Here is a 14,399-nt window from a genome sequence, read left to right as displayed (position 1 = left end):
CATGCCTGGCTATAAACACCTAAACTAGGGCTTATTTCCATTTCTGCTATCTGCAATCATGAAACCTCTTTAACTGCATGTGGTGGTAGGAATTGTGAAGAAAGACATGGCCCTACTGCTATAAATGCCACTTCCAGTAAATTTCATTTTTCTTAGCCATAATTATGAAAATCCTCTTTATCTTTTCAGTTGGTTGTAAATTACTTTGCTGTTTTTCACACAGAGACAATTTCAGTTATGCCTATAGTTCTAGGACTTGGGACTAGACATTCAAAGACATTCAAAGCCAGCTTTGTCTTCATAGCAAGTTGGAGGCCAGCCTGGGACACAATGTGGAGAGAGAGAGAGAGAGAGAGAGAGAGAGAGAGAGAGAGAGAGAGAGAGAGAGAGAGACCAAGACCATATCTCTACTCCTGGCTTGTATTTAGAAGGCCTATATTTATTTAAATTTTTTAATTTTAAATTTTAAAAATTGTGTGTGTGTGTGTGTGTGTGTGTGTGTGTGTGTGTGTGTGTGTGTGTGTGTGTGTTGCCTACAGTAGTCAGAGACATTGGATCACCTTATAACTGGAGGTAAAGGTGGTTGTGAGCCTCCCAGTGTGGGTGGTGACATCCAGACTCAGGTACTCTGCATGAGCAGTATGTCTTAACCACTGAGCCATTTCTGCAGCCACTGTTTGGTTTTTGTGTTTTTAAACCATTTTATTTATGTGTCTGAGTGTTTTGCCTGTATGTCTGTGCATCACGTGCATGTCTGATGCTGGTAGAGGCTAGAAGTGGGTTGTTGGATTCTTGAAACAAGTTACAGGTCATTGTGAGCCACTGTCTAGTGGCTAGGAATCGACTCTGGTCCTCTGGAAGAGCAGCCAGTGCCCTTAAATGCTGAACTAATTAATCCTCTAGCCACCTGGATTTATTTGTTTTGTAACTTAAGAAGTATAACTTTATAACATCTGTAATAAAGATTGCCAACACCCCCCAATAGTGAAAACACAGGATGTATCAAAAATCATTTAGTCCCTCATTTAAGTCATACAACCAGCTGGTAGGACCAAAGCCATCCCTGTATCACTCGCCTCCTTGCTTCTGTACCATGTGGTATCTCTTCAGGGAAACATTAGGATGAACCATACTTGTCTTGGGTTGTACTAGCTGCACAATTAGTGAATCAGAACATGGTTAACAAGGACCTGACAGGGAATAAGGGATGGTGAGTAGGAGTTTAAATAATTATGTTATCCTGGGAGGTGATGGTGCACCCCTTTATTCCCAGCACTTGGGAGGCAGAGGCAGGCAGATCTCTGTGAGTTTTAGGACTGCCTGGTCTACAGAGTGAGTTTAGGACCGCCAGAGCTGTTGCACAGAGAAACCCTATCTGGAAATAAACTAACAAACATAATATTACAAGCACTTAAGATAAAAAAGAAAATCCTTAACTTTTAAAAAATTATGCTTATTAGTCATAGAAGAAGTCTATTTGTCACTTAGATATACATAACAACTTCAGGAACAATTGCTCAAATATATTAACCCAAATTGCATCTAGAATGGAGAAAACAACTTAAGACTCTACAGGAGAGGGTGCTCACACTCAGGTTGATCTAAACTTCCTGAAAAGCGGGGTAAGCTTGAAAACTTCCTGTTTGGTCGTATTGGAGAGCTAGAGGATTGGAACACATGAGTCTACCTCTCTCAATCTAGTCCTAGAGTTGATTAAAACTGCTGATTTGAGATTATTCATAACCAAAGGAGTCAAAGCACAGTATCTTGTTAAGTGTATTTGGGGAAGACACTAGTAATGTGGGAGAGAAATATCCAGATATTGAAATCAAAGTTCAAGGAACATGTGACTTACTGGAAGGCACAGCACAGAACAGAAGAAGGTGGAATTGGTATCTTTCAGTCTTTGTGCCTGACTTCAGAGCTGCTCCTGTCGCTGCTAGCCCATTGGCCACCAAAGTCACAGGTGTCTAAGTTTAGATGACATCTGTGTGCCACATTGGATTGTGTCTTAATTTTCTTTTGATGGTTTTGACTGGTAACATAGCCAACTCTATACTGTGAATATATGTAATTCTTCCTACTCTTGGTTTCTCCTAAGCAGTCAGGGCAGCTTTTGTGGTTTTTTGTTTTGTTTTGTCCTCTTAGTAATTCTTTCTACAAAAGGGCATTTTAAAGTATCACAGATTTGTAAGTTTCTCAGGTGAATCCACCATTATTCTTAGTCTTGTTTTTTTGGTACAGCATTTGCCTGGAGAATAGATACTCAGTAATGTGCTTGGAATACTAAAACTTTTAGGCTAGAGAGAAAAAATAATATCTGGAACTCATGAAGATCCACTTGCCTCTGCCTCCTGAATGATTGGATTAAAGGTGTGAACCACCACACTCAGCCATTAACTAAATAAACTTTAAAAGGAAGGGAGGCTGGCACCTACCTATAATCCCAGCACTTTGGAGGCAGATAGATATCTGTGAGTTCATGGCCAATATGGTTTATGTGGTGAGTTAGTTTTTGGAAAGCCAGGGCTATGTGGAGAGATCCTATGTTAAAAACAACAACAAAAACAGAGCTAAGCAGTTGTGGTGATATGTTATTTATGATTTATTAAAGCTTGCCTGAGGGTACAGAAAGCAAAGCTATACACAAGCCATAGAACTAGGCTTTGGGGATACATACCTTTAATCCCAGCAGCCATGCTAGCTTTCCATAGAGTCAGGCAGTGGTGACACACACTTTTAATCCCAGGACTCAAGAGACAGATGGATCTCTGTTAGTTCAAGGTCACACCAAGCTACATGAAATTAATCCAGTCCTAAAGAGAAACAGCTCACACAAAGGTGATCTCAGCACCTTGATCACACTCCTTTAATCCCAGAATTTGAGAGGTATAAAAGCATTCTGGGATTGTAGTCTAAGGCTTGGTGGAGACAGGATTGTAGTATGAGTTTTGGTGGAAAGAATTAGTCTCTAGCCATGTTGAGGAGAGCATAGCAGTCTGGGTGAATCTGAGGAGCAGTGAAGTCTGGAGCAGTCTGAGGATCCCCCCTTTGGTATGAGCTGAGGTAAAGGTTGAGAGCTAGTTGCCAGCCGCTTTGCTTTTCTGATCTTCAACTTGAAGTTTGAACCACAATATCTATCTCTGGATTTTTATTTTTCATGTTACAAGTGGTGGTGGTACTTGCCTTTAATCAGAGCACTTGGGAGGCAGAATCGGGTGGATCTTTGTGAGTTCAAGACCAGCCTAGTCTTCAGAGTGAGTTCCAGGACAGGCTCCAAAGCTACAGAGAAACCCTGTCTAAAAAAAAAAAAAAAAAAAAAAAAAAAAAAAAAAAAAAAAAAAAAACAGAGAAAAACAAAGAAAAAAGAAAGAAAGGAAGGAAAGAAGGAAGGAAGGAAATTGACTGGTTTGGGGAATCTAACTGAGGGGTAGAAAGCTTACCCGATATACATAAGGCCTGAAGGATTCCTGGCACCACAAAATAAAAACGTACATACTGTGTAATGACTGTATCATGCCTGTAGCCCCCTTTAATGCATAAAAGTGTGTATTTTTAGTGCAATGTAATCTATCATTACTTACTAGAGTTCTGTGTTAATTACATACCAGATGGATATCATTAGTCGTGTGGTTGAACCTGTTAATGTGTCAGAAAGGGGACTCGGAGTGGTCTGTTTCACTTTGTTGCGTACTTGCACTCGAAGATGTATAGTTATATTTAATAGGTCATGTAGCATTGAAAACATTACGACAAATCAAGCTATACTTGGCGATTTATTTACCTGCCTAGCTTTTCCATTTATGTGCTCCTGCCAAGTAGAATGTGCACTTCCCATCTCTGAGGCGCCTGTGTGTTTGTTTGTGTTTTTGTTTTTATTAGAGACACAGATTTTAGCTTGTCTGTTTTGTTTATGATCATACTGCTGTCCTCAACAGTCTGACTCAAATAGGAGAATAAAAGCATGTAAATACATGTTGAGTGAGTCAAAAGACCAATGTTTAGATCCCTGCTACTCATGCAAACTACTGGCAGTCATGGCAGCCTGGTAGTGATCCTAGAATTCAGGAAAGAAGAGATTCCCAGGGCAAGCTGGCTAGCTAGACTAGCCAAGTCAGAGAGTTCCAGGTTCCAGAGAGTGACCCTGTCTATCTATATAAGGCATTGAGAGCAAAAAAAAAAAAAAAAAAAAAAAAAAAAAAAAAAAAAAAAAAAAAAAAAAGACATCTCAAGTTAACCTCTATTCTTTACATGCCTGTGTTTGTGGGTCTGTACACACATATGCTCCCCCACATGCCTACACACATGAAAATGTGCACACACATACATGCATATACCACACACACTTTAAAATGTTTTTTTTTAAAGAAAACAGGAAAGCATTGGGTTTATAAAACACAATAAACAAAAGTTCTAGAAGCTTTCCCCCATTCTAAAATGAGTCACATTCATTTAGAGTTTCAAGTCATTCTATGCCCCAACTTTGAAGTGCATTACTAGCTCACTGGATGATGTAATTAGACAATAATAATAGAGTTGAGAACTGAGTAAGGGAGGAGATCTGTGATGCGGAGTCAAAGGTAGCCGTTGGCATCTGACTCAGCATTTGAGGAAGGACATCAATTTCTGTAAGCAGATGTTTAAGCCTACAGAGGATGAACAAGGATGAAGGAACAAGCTTATTTTCTCATTGTGTGGGCTTTTCCTCTTTAATTTTTTTTTTATTACAGCTAGGTGATGGTGGCACATGACTTTAATCCCCGCACTGGAGAGGCAGATTACAAACACCTGCTGCTCTTCCGGAGGCCCCAGGTTCGATGATCAGCACTCACATGGTGGCTCACAGCCATACTGTTCCAGGGGACCTGATGTCCCCTTATGGCATCAGCAGGCACCAGCCATGCAGGTGGTTCACAGATGTACATGCTGGGAAAACACCTATAGCACAAAATAAGTAAAAATCATAAAAATGAAAGAGAAGTCCAGTTTTTTCATGGTTTCTTTTTTTAATTTATTTGTTTACATTTCAATCCCAGTTCCCCCTCCCTCCTCTCCTCCAGTTCTCTCCATTCCCCTCTCCTCCCATCTGTTCCTAGGAGAGGGTAAGGCCTCCCCTAGGAAGTCTAAGTCTGTCCCATCATCTAGTTGAGGCAGGACAAAGACAATTCTCCACCCCCCCACACACACATCCCTGTGTCTAGGCTGAGCAAGGTATCTCTCCAGATAGAATGGCTCCTCTTGGACCCACTGCCAGTGGTCTCATATATTGTCCCGGTCACACCATTGTCACCTATATTAAGGGAGTCTAGTTCGGTCTTACGGCAGGTTCCCCATTTGTCAGATCTGAGTCAGTGATCTCTCACTAGCTCGGGTCAGCTGATTCTGTGGGTTTCCCCATCATGGTTTGACTCCTTTGTTCATATTATCATGCCTCCATCACTTTGATTGTACTCCAGGAGCTTGGCCCATTGGTTAGTTGTGGATTTCTTCATCTGCTTCCATCTGTTTCTGGAAGAGGGTTCTAGCTTCTCTGGGGTTGTGGATTGTAGCTGGGTATCTTTTGCTTTATGTCTGGTATCCACTTATGAGTGAGTACATACTATATTTGTCTTTCTGGTTTTGGGTTACCTCACTCAGGATGATTTTTTTTTCTAATTCTGTCCATTTGCCTGTGAATTTTAGGATGTCATTTTTTTTTCTTACCGCTGAGTAGTATTCCATTGTGTAATATACTACATTTTCTTTATCCATTCTTCAGTTGAAGGGCATCTAGATGGTTTCCAAGATCTGGCTATGACAAATAATGTTGCTATGAACATGGTTGGGCAGATGTCCTTGGTGGTGTGAATGTGTCTCCTTTGGGTATATGCCCAACAGTGGTATTTCAGGGTCTTGAGGTAGGTTGAGCCCTAATTTTCTGAGAAATCCCCATACTAATTTCCGAAGTGGCACTCCCACCAGCAATGAAGGAGTGGTCCCCTTTCTCCACATCATGTCTAGCATAAGATGTCATCGGTGTTTTTGATCTTAGCCATTCTGATGGCTCTAAGATGGAATCTCAGAGTGGTTTTGATTTGCATTTCCCTGATGACAGGATGTTGAGCATTTCCTTAGGTGTCTCTCTGCCATTTGAAATTGTTCTGTTGAGAATTCTCTGTTTAGATCTGTACCCCATTTTTTTTTAAAGCAACGAGTGTTTATTGTTTAACGAGTTAATTTTTTGAAGATCTTATTTATTTATTATGTATACAACATTCTGCTTCCATGTAGATCTGCACACCAGGAGAGGGCATCAGATCTCATAATGGATGGTTGTGAGCCACCATGTGGTTGCTGGGAATTGAACTCAGGACCTTTGGAAGAGCAGTCGGTGCTCTTAACCTCTGAGCCATCTCTCTAGCCCCTGTACCCCATTTTTTATTTGGATTATTTGGTTGTTTGATTTCTAGTTTCTTGAGTTCTATGTGTATTTTGGAGGTCAGCTCTCTGTCAGATGTGGGGTTGATGAAGATCTTTTCCCATTCTGTAGGGAGCCATTTTGTTTTGTTGTCTTTGGAAAATCCCATTATTGTTATTATCTGCAGCTTTTCAAAGCTTGAACTTTAAAAAATTATTTTCAATTGTGCATATGTGTTTGTGCTGGGGGCTGGGCAGACGTGTGGGTGCATGTGTGGGTGCCTCTGAAGGCCAGAAGCGCTGGCTCTCCTGGAGCTGGAGTTCCGGACTCTTAGTTGCAGGTGGAGTTCCAGGCACTTGATGCTGTTGGAAGCACACTTGTGTGTTCTGCATGGGGAGTGAGCTCTTCACTGGCGACCCAACTCTCCAGCCCCCAAAGTTTAAATGTTTCATCAAAGTTTGAAATTCAGAACAAGGAAAAAAGCTTGTGTCAGTTGGTTGCTTATTTAGTTAATTTATTCTAATTTTCTTAGATACCTCACCCTATAGTTCAGGCTGTCCCAGAACTCACTACAGAGCCAGGCTGACCTCAAACTCCAGTGATTCTCCTGCCTCAGTCTTCCAAGTGCTGAAATTACAGCCTGAACTACCAGGCCTGCTTTATTTTATTTTATTTTTTGCAGATTTTTTAACTTGAATTAGAAACAAGATTGTTTTACATGACAATCCCAGTTCCCTTCTCCCTCCCGTCCTCCCCTACCACCCCTCCCCACTAAAACTCTACCTATCACATATCCTTTCTGCTCCCCCTGGATGGTGAGGCCTGCCATAGGGTGCCATCAGAGTCTATCGTATCCTTTGGGATAGGGCCTAGGCCCACCCCCGTGTGTCTCGGCTCAGGGAGTATTCCTCTATATGGAATGGGCTCCCAAAGTTCACACCTATGCTAGGATTAAGTCCTGAACTACTACAGGAGGTCCTGTAGATTTCCCGAGGTTTCCTCAATGAAATCCATGTTCTTGGGGTCTGGATCAGTCCCATGCTGGTATTCCAGCTATCTGTTTCTGTGGGTTTTACCAGCCTGGTCTGGACCCCTTTGGTCTTCACTTGTCCTTCTCTGCATCTGGATTCCAGTTCAGTTTAGTGATTAGTTGTGGGTGTCTGTTTCAACTTCCACCAGCTGCTGGATGAGGGCTATCGGGTGGCATATAAGTCAGTCATCAAGCTCATTATCAGGGGAGGACATTTAAGGCAGCTTCTCCTCTGTTGCTTAGATTGTTAACTGGTGTCATCTTTGTAGATCTCCAGACATTTCCCCAGTGCCTGATTTCTCTGTAAACCTAAAATGTCTCCCTCTATTATGGTATCTCCATTCTTGTTATCTTCTATTCTTCCCCTGACTCAACCTTTCTGCTCCCTCATGTCCTCCACACCCTTCCTCTGCTCCCCTTCTCATTCTCCTAGCTCCCTCCCCCATAAAAAAATTTATAAACTTTATTACTTAAAACTTTATAAAAAGCAAACAAACAAAAAACAACTACCCTGAATATGTTTTGTTGTTGTTGTTTTATTTTTTCTAGACAGGGTTTCTCTGTGTAACAGCCAGCCCTGGCTGCCCTGGAACTCGATTTGTAGACCAGGCTGGCCTCAAACTCGCAGAGATCCACCTGCCTCTGCCTCTTGAGTGCCGGGATTAAAGATATGTGCCACCACCGCCTGGCTCAAAGAATATGTTTTTAAGTCTACTGATAATGAGAATTACCAGGTGATTGTACTCTAGCTGTCACACAATGCCAATTGATGTATTAAATAGCCATGTGCAATCCTATCTTCAGGCTCTGATCATTTGAACTAAAAGGCCCTTGTTTCCAGAGTTGGTCAGCGTTACTACCAAACTAGGAGCACATTTTTTTTCTAAAGTAATGGAGAAATAATTAGGGACTTGCAATTTACAAAAACAAACAAACAGTGTGGTGGCGCACGCCTTTAACCCCAGCACTCAGGAGACAGAGGCAGGTGGATCAGGTCAGCCTGGCCTACATAGAGTGAGTTCTAGGGCAGCCACGGCTATTACACAGAGAAACCCTGTCTGGAAAAACAGAAACAAAACAAGACAACAACAAAAAGCCCACCTTGTTTCTAAATGAATCAACATGACAACATTTCTTACTTACAAACTTAGAAGCAAAATTTGTTAGCATGGAAGCCTTTTCTGGGCAATGAGTACCTTGATTGGGTAAGGAGTAAGTCTTTTCTCACACACAGCTATTTGCTTTCTTTGATTGGGTATGTGTGTATGAGGATCAAACTCATGGCTTAATATAGACCAGGCAAATGGATTTCATAACTGAGTAAAATTTAGTTAGACATAAGTTAATATATATTTAACAGAAATTGTATTAGTAATCTATTCTTTTTAGTTTTTCTTTTTTTTTTAATGATGATGGTAGGTGTGTGTGTGTGTGTGTGTGTGTGTGTGTGTGTGACTTCAGGTGCACTGAAACTGTGGTATGAATTTAGAGGTCAGAGGGGACTTTCAGGAGTGCGTTCTCCTTCCACTGTGGCACCCAGGGATTGAGCTCAGGTCACCAGGCTTGCTCAGCCAGCAATGTAACCTGCTGACCCATCTCACTCACCTTATTTATTTTTGAGACAGGGTCTCTTGTAGTTCAGGATAGCCTTGAACTCATTATGTAGCTGAGGCTGGTCTTGAACTCCTGGGCCCTTCTGCCTCTACCTCCTGAGTTTGGGGATTAATGCATGCACTATCATGACTGGATGCATTAGTTACTGATTTATGTGTAACAAATTGCTCCAAAAAATTAAATAGAACTTGGAGCTGGTAGGTGGTTGTAAGAGCACCGGGTGCTTTTTTTCCAGAGGACTGGAGTTCGGTTCCTAGCACCCATATCATGTAGTTCAAAACCACCTGAACAGCACAGGCTGAACACAAGAGTTTGTCTGCTGCAAGTCATCTTTGGGGTGGTTTCAAAGTGTGTATAGGCAAGGATTGTTTTCTTCCAGAATGTGGTAGTGATGGCCTTATGTCTCTGTGCTGGTTTGTTTATCCTCAAATTACTATGTAGCCTAGGCTGGCCTTAACGTCTGACTCTCTTGCCCTGCCTCATGAGTGCTGGGGTTACAGGTGTGCACTTCTCACTTGGCCCACTCTTTGTTTTGCCTTATGAACCTACCCAGTGGGTCCCACACATCATGGCAGTTTCCTTCATCAGACTGAGCAAGCTAGAGAGCAGAAGAGAGTGGCATTCCATGTATGGTCGCGTCTTTGTTATTCTACTCTCGGACAGGGCATTCTATTTTACACATTAAAAACAAGTTCTAGCCCATCATGAAGGAGGAAATGACAGAAGATGTGAAGGCAGCAGATGTGGTCAGTGGGAGTCATGCTGAAGTAGCCTGCGACAGCAGGAACAATAAAAGAAGGCACGGGTAGAGTAAGAAGCCAGCTCAGCGGGAGTCATCACCACGGAGGAATAGCCTTCATGTGGAGAGATGGTGTTATTGATAATGATCCCTTCTGACTCTGTGGTCAGGAATGGAAAGACTGCTGAGTGAAGTAAAAACACTTTCCACGAAAACAAAGATGGTTTTATGATTGAAAACTGTTGTTCGCTATTTGTCATTCATGGCTGTTTCTAACACACACACCCCACCCCCGCCAAGACAGCAAAGCGGTTCTGAGATTTATAATTCAAAAACAACTGTGGGCCAGGCATGGTGATACACACTTGTAATCCTAGGGAGGAGTAGTCCCAGTTTGAGGCTAGTATAGTATATATAGTCTTAAAACTCAAGAGCCAAATCAGAAAAGCCTGCTCCTACCCACCCTGAATTTTGGGAAGCCTCAGTCATCAGGAAGAATTTATGTAACGCGTACTTTGTATTAAATTAGAGGCATACAAGACAGCATTTATTCTCAATTAGTCTGGGTGCAAGATTTGTAACCGTTGAAATAGAAGCTTTGAAAGCTATTTATTTATTTTTGACTTTAAAACACTTATTTTCATCTTATGCATATGGGTGTTTTGCCTGCACATATATGCCTGGTGCTGGTGGGGGCCAGATGTGAGCACTAGGTTCGTGGACCTGGATGGATGTGAGCTGCCATATGGGTGCTGAACGTCGAACTGGGATCCCTTGGAAGAGCAGCCGAAGCTTTTAACTGTTCAGTCATCTCCACAGCTCCAGGAAACAAGCTCTTACTGTATCATGTTCTACATCCTGAAGTCAAAAGAAGAAGGAAATTCTAAAAAAATCAGTGGGGTATAATGGCACACACCCATAATTCCAGAAATAAGAGAAAAATCCCCCCACAGTTTTCTTGGGGAACCTTCATTTCTACTTTCATGTTTGTATTCATTCATTAGTCTCAATAAATTTTTTAGTACCTACTATGTGCTAAGCATGGGAAGTACACTTTCTATATGTCCCCCCCTTTTATTTCTAATTTCTGAGACAGGATATCACTGAGTCGTTTTGACTGACCTGGATTTCACTATGTAGACCAGGCTGGTCTCAGACTCACAGAGGTCTACCTGCTTGTGCCCCCTGTGAGCTGGATTAAAGATGTCCTGCCTTTTGTGTACCATGCCCTGCCTTTTCTATGCCTTTTGCGTTTGACATGTTTTTATTTTTCTCATGTTTTGGTACAGTGTGATTATATTATTTTCATTTGTTAAAAAAGTTCAAAATGTCATCGTGTATTGCTAGTTGGTAGGTTTTATATATTTTCATATTTTCAATTTGCATGATTAACATTTGCTTATTAAACATATTTAAGTAAGTTTAAATAGGGATAAATATAAAGTACATTTCCAGGAGCTACTTCTCTAAAAATTATGGAATAGAGTATCTGTTCTCTTCTAGAGCTATCTAGCCCATGGCATGTTTTAGTATATATGGGTGGTTTACATTATTCATTTCTACGTAAACCAAAATTTTAAATTGTGTGTGTGCATGAGCGTGTGCGTGTGCGTGCGATGCATGCCACGACATGCTTGTAGAGGTCAGAAGACAGCTTTTGGGTGTTCTCTGTCTATAGCATGGGTTCTGGAAATATAAGGTTAGGTTGTCAACCTTGAAATCCTAACCCTTCTACCTCTATCTTCTAAGTGCTGGGATCACAGGCATGTGTCACCATGCCTAGCTGATAAGATGCTGAGAACAAAACCCAGGGCTTCTTGTGTGTTAAGCAAGCACTCTACCAACCCAGTTATATCTTAGACCCTAGAACAAAATTTTATGTTGAAAGCACTTAGTTCAATTGGTTATCAATATTTCATTTTATGGCAGCCGTGGGACTGAGCCTAGACTTGTCTACAGTAGAACACTTTACATAGACACTACTGTCAATATCACCTTTCTATTATCCGGATGAAGCACTTGTTGCTCTTCCAGAGGACCCCAATTCAGTTCCTAACACCCAGACTAGGCAGCTGACAGCCATCCACAACTCCAGCTCCAAGGGATTTCACACCCTCTTCTGGCTTCCGAGGGCACTGCGCGCGCGCGCACGCACACAGTTGGAGAGATGGCTCAGCTCTTAAGAGCACTGGCTGCTCTCCCAGAGGTCCTGAGGTCAATTCTCAGCACCCACATGGCAGTTCACAACCATCTATAACTGCAGCCTAACGGGATCTGAGGCCCTTTTCTGGTGTGCAGACATACATACATACAAAGCATCCACAAAACTAAAATACATAAATTTTTTTAAAAATGCAATTATATCAGATCATTAGAAGATAGCACCTGCTGCCACTGTATATGGGTTTTTATCCACGAGAATCATGTCATTCCTTGAAGATGATATGAAGTGAGTGTGATAAAGGTTTTTTGTGCCTGGCGTTGGTGGGACACGCCTTTAATCCCAGCACTAGGGAGGCAGAGGCAGAGGCAGAGGCAGGCGGATCTCTGTGAGTTCGAGGCCAGCCTGGTCTCCAGAGCGAGTGCCAGGATAGGCTCCAAAGCTACACAGAGAAACCCTGTCTTGAAAAAACAAACAAACAAACAAAAAAAAGTCTTTTTTTTTTTTTTTTTGAGTCAGCACAGGCAGTAGGACAAGAAATGCAACTAGAAGATGCTATTGCTAAATCTGTTTTCTGAGCCTTGGGGCACAAAAAAAGGATGATTTTTTTTGAGGCTCTATTTCACACACACACACACACACACACATACACACACACAAAACAAGAAACACAAACAACAACAACAAAAACAAAACCCAATAACAACAACAAAATCCATTCAAATGTAGGGATAGTGGTACAGATCAGGGAGACAGGGAGAGCAGGAATGATTTCAGCAGCAGTAGGAAGCTGCAGAAACACAAACTCATAGCTGCTACTACTAGTGATTTACACCTCCTCCCCCTCCTAAAGAAAAAAAAAAAAAAGACAGGCAGGGCAGTGATGGTTCATGCCTTTTTTTTCTTTCTTAAGATTTATGAGGCCAGGCATTGGTGGCGCATGCCTCTAATCCCAACACTCGGGAGGCAGAGGCAGGTGGATCTCTGTGAGTTCGAGACCAGTCTGGTCTACAAGAGCTAGTTCCAGGACAGCCTCCAAAGCTACAAAGAAACCCTGTCTCAAAAACCAAAAAAAAAAAAAAAAAAAAAAAAAAAAAAAAAAAAAAAAAGATTTATGAGTTCCAGGACAGGTTCCAAAGCTACAGAGAAATCCTGTCTCATAAAATGTTTATTATGTATAGTGTTCTGTCTGCATGTATGCCTACATGCCAGAAGACAGCATCAGATCTCATTATAGTTGGTTGTGAACCATCATATGGTTGCTGGGAATTGAACTCAGGATGTCTGGAAGAACAGAGGGTGCTCTTAACCTCTGAGCCATCTCTCTAGCCCAAAATGTGCAGCCCAGGATGACCTCGAACTTGTGACTCTCCTGCCTCTGCCTCCTTTAGCAAATGCTTCAGGTGTACACCACCACAACCAGTGGCACATGCCTTTAATTCCAGCACTCAGGAGGCAGAGCCAACTAAAACACTTAAAAAAGAATTTATTTTTATTATTTTGAGTTCTGTGTATCTGTGCATGTGTGTGCAGGTGCTCATGGAGGCCAGAGGAGTCAGATCCCCTAGAGCAGGAGTACAGACAGCTACAAGCTGGGAATGGAACTAAGGTCCTCTGCAAGAGCCGCAAGTCTCTTACCCACTGAGCCTCTAAAATGCCCTCTGTACATGTTTTGTAGAAGCCTTGAGGGATAACAAAATTATTAGTTACGACATGATTTTCTCACTTCTCCATTGTTCATTTTAGATACTCCCAGTCTTAAAGCTTTCTCCATCTTATGCAATGAGTCAAGACGTTGAAAAATGCATTCTTGGTAACACTTGGGAATTATGTATGCCTAGCTCAGAAAATACAAGAAATTGAAAAGCTTGTGGTGTTCCATCACCACCTGGCATGGTGTGAATGGGCCAGCATCACCTTCCCATTAAACCAACTTAAAACTGGGGCAAAGCATAAGAAGGAAGTACTGAGTGAGAAAGCCAGATAAAGAAAATATGGTGGTAATGATCCTACAAAAACTAAACCCTCATGAAAGAACCCAGATCAGCATTTGCCTTGGCAGAAGGTCAGGATGGGATGGATGACACACAGGAGGAAACTTGGAAGGATGGAATTGAGCAGTTTTCACCATGGGAAGTTCTTACTGTCTTAGTACTGTAGTCATGCCAGGGTTATGATGCCATTTCAGTAAAACTATACAAGATGTCAACATTAGATGCAGTGTTTAGAATTAGAATCCTAAGTTTGCACAGAGCCTTATAATCATGCATTTGACCACTGCTACCACTTTTCCTCTAAGTAGTCATTCTTTTTTATTTTTGGTCTCTTACTTTGGAACATACTAGGAGGATGATCTTGAACTCATCATTCTGCCTCCACCTTCCAAGTGCAGGACTATAAGTGTAGTCCTGCACCTTCTCTGAGAATCATGTGTATACTGCCCCCACCGTCCCGCTTT

This window comes from Cricetulus griseus, chromosome 5 (genome assembly GCF_003668045.3).
Source record: "Cricetulus griseus strain 17A/GY chromosome 5, alternate assembly CriGri-PICRH-1.0, whole genome shotgun sequence".
Classification (NCBI taxonomy): domain Eukaryota; kingdom Metazoa; phylum Chordata; class Mammalia; order Rodentia; family Cricetidae; genus Cricetulus; species Cricetulus griseus.
Note: the sequence above shows the minus strand (reverse complement) of the source record.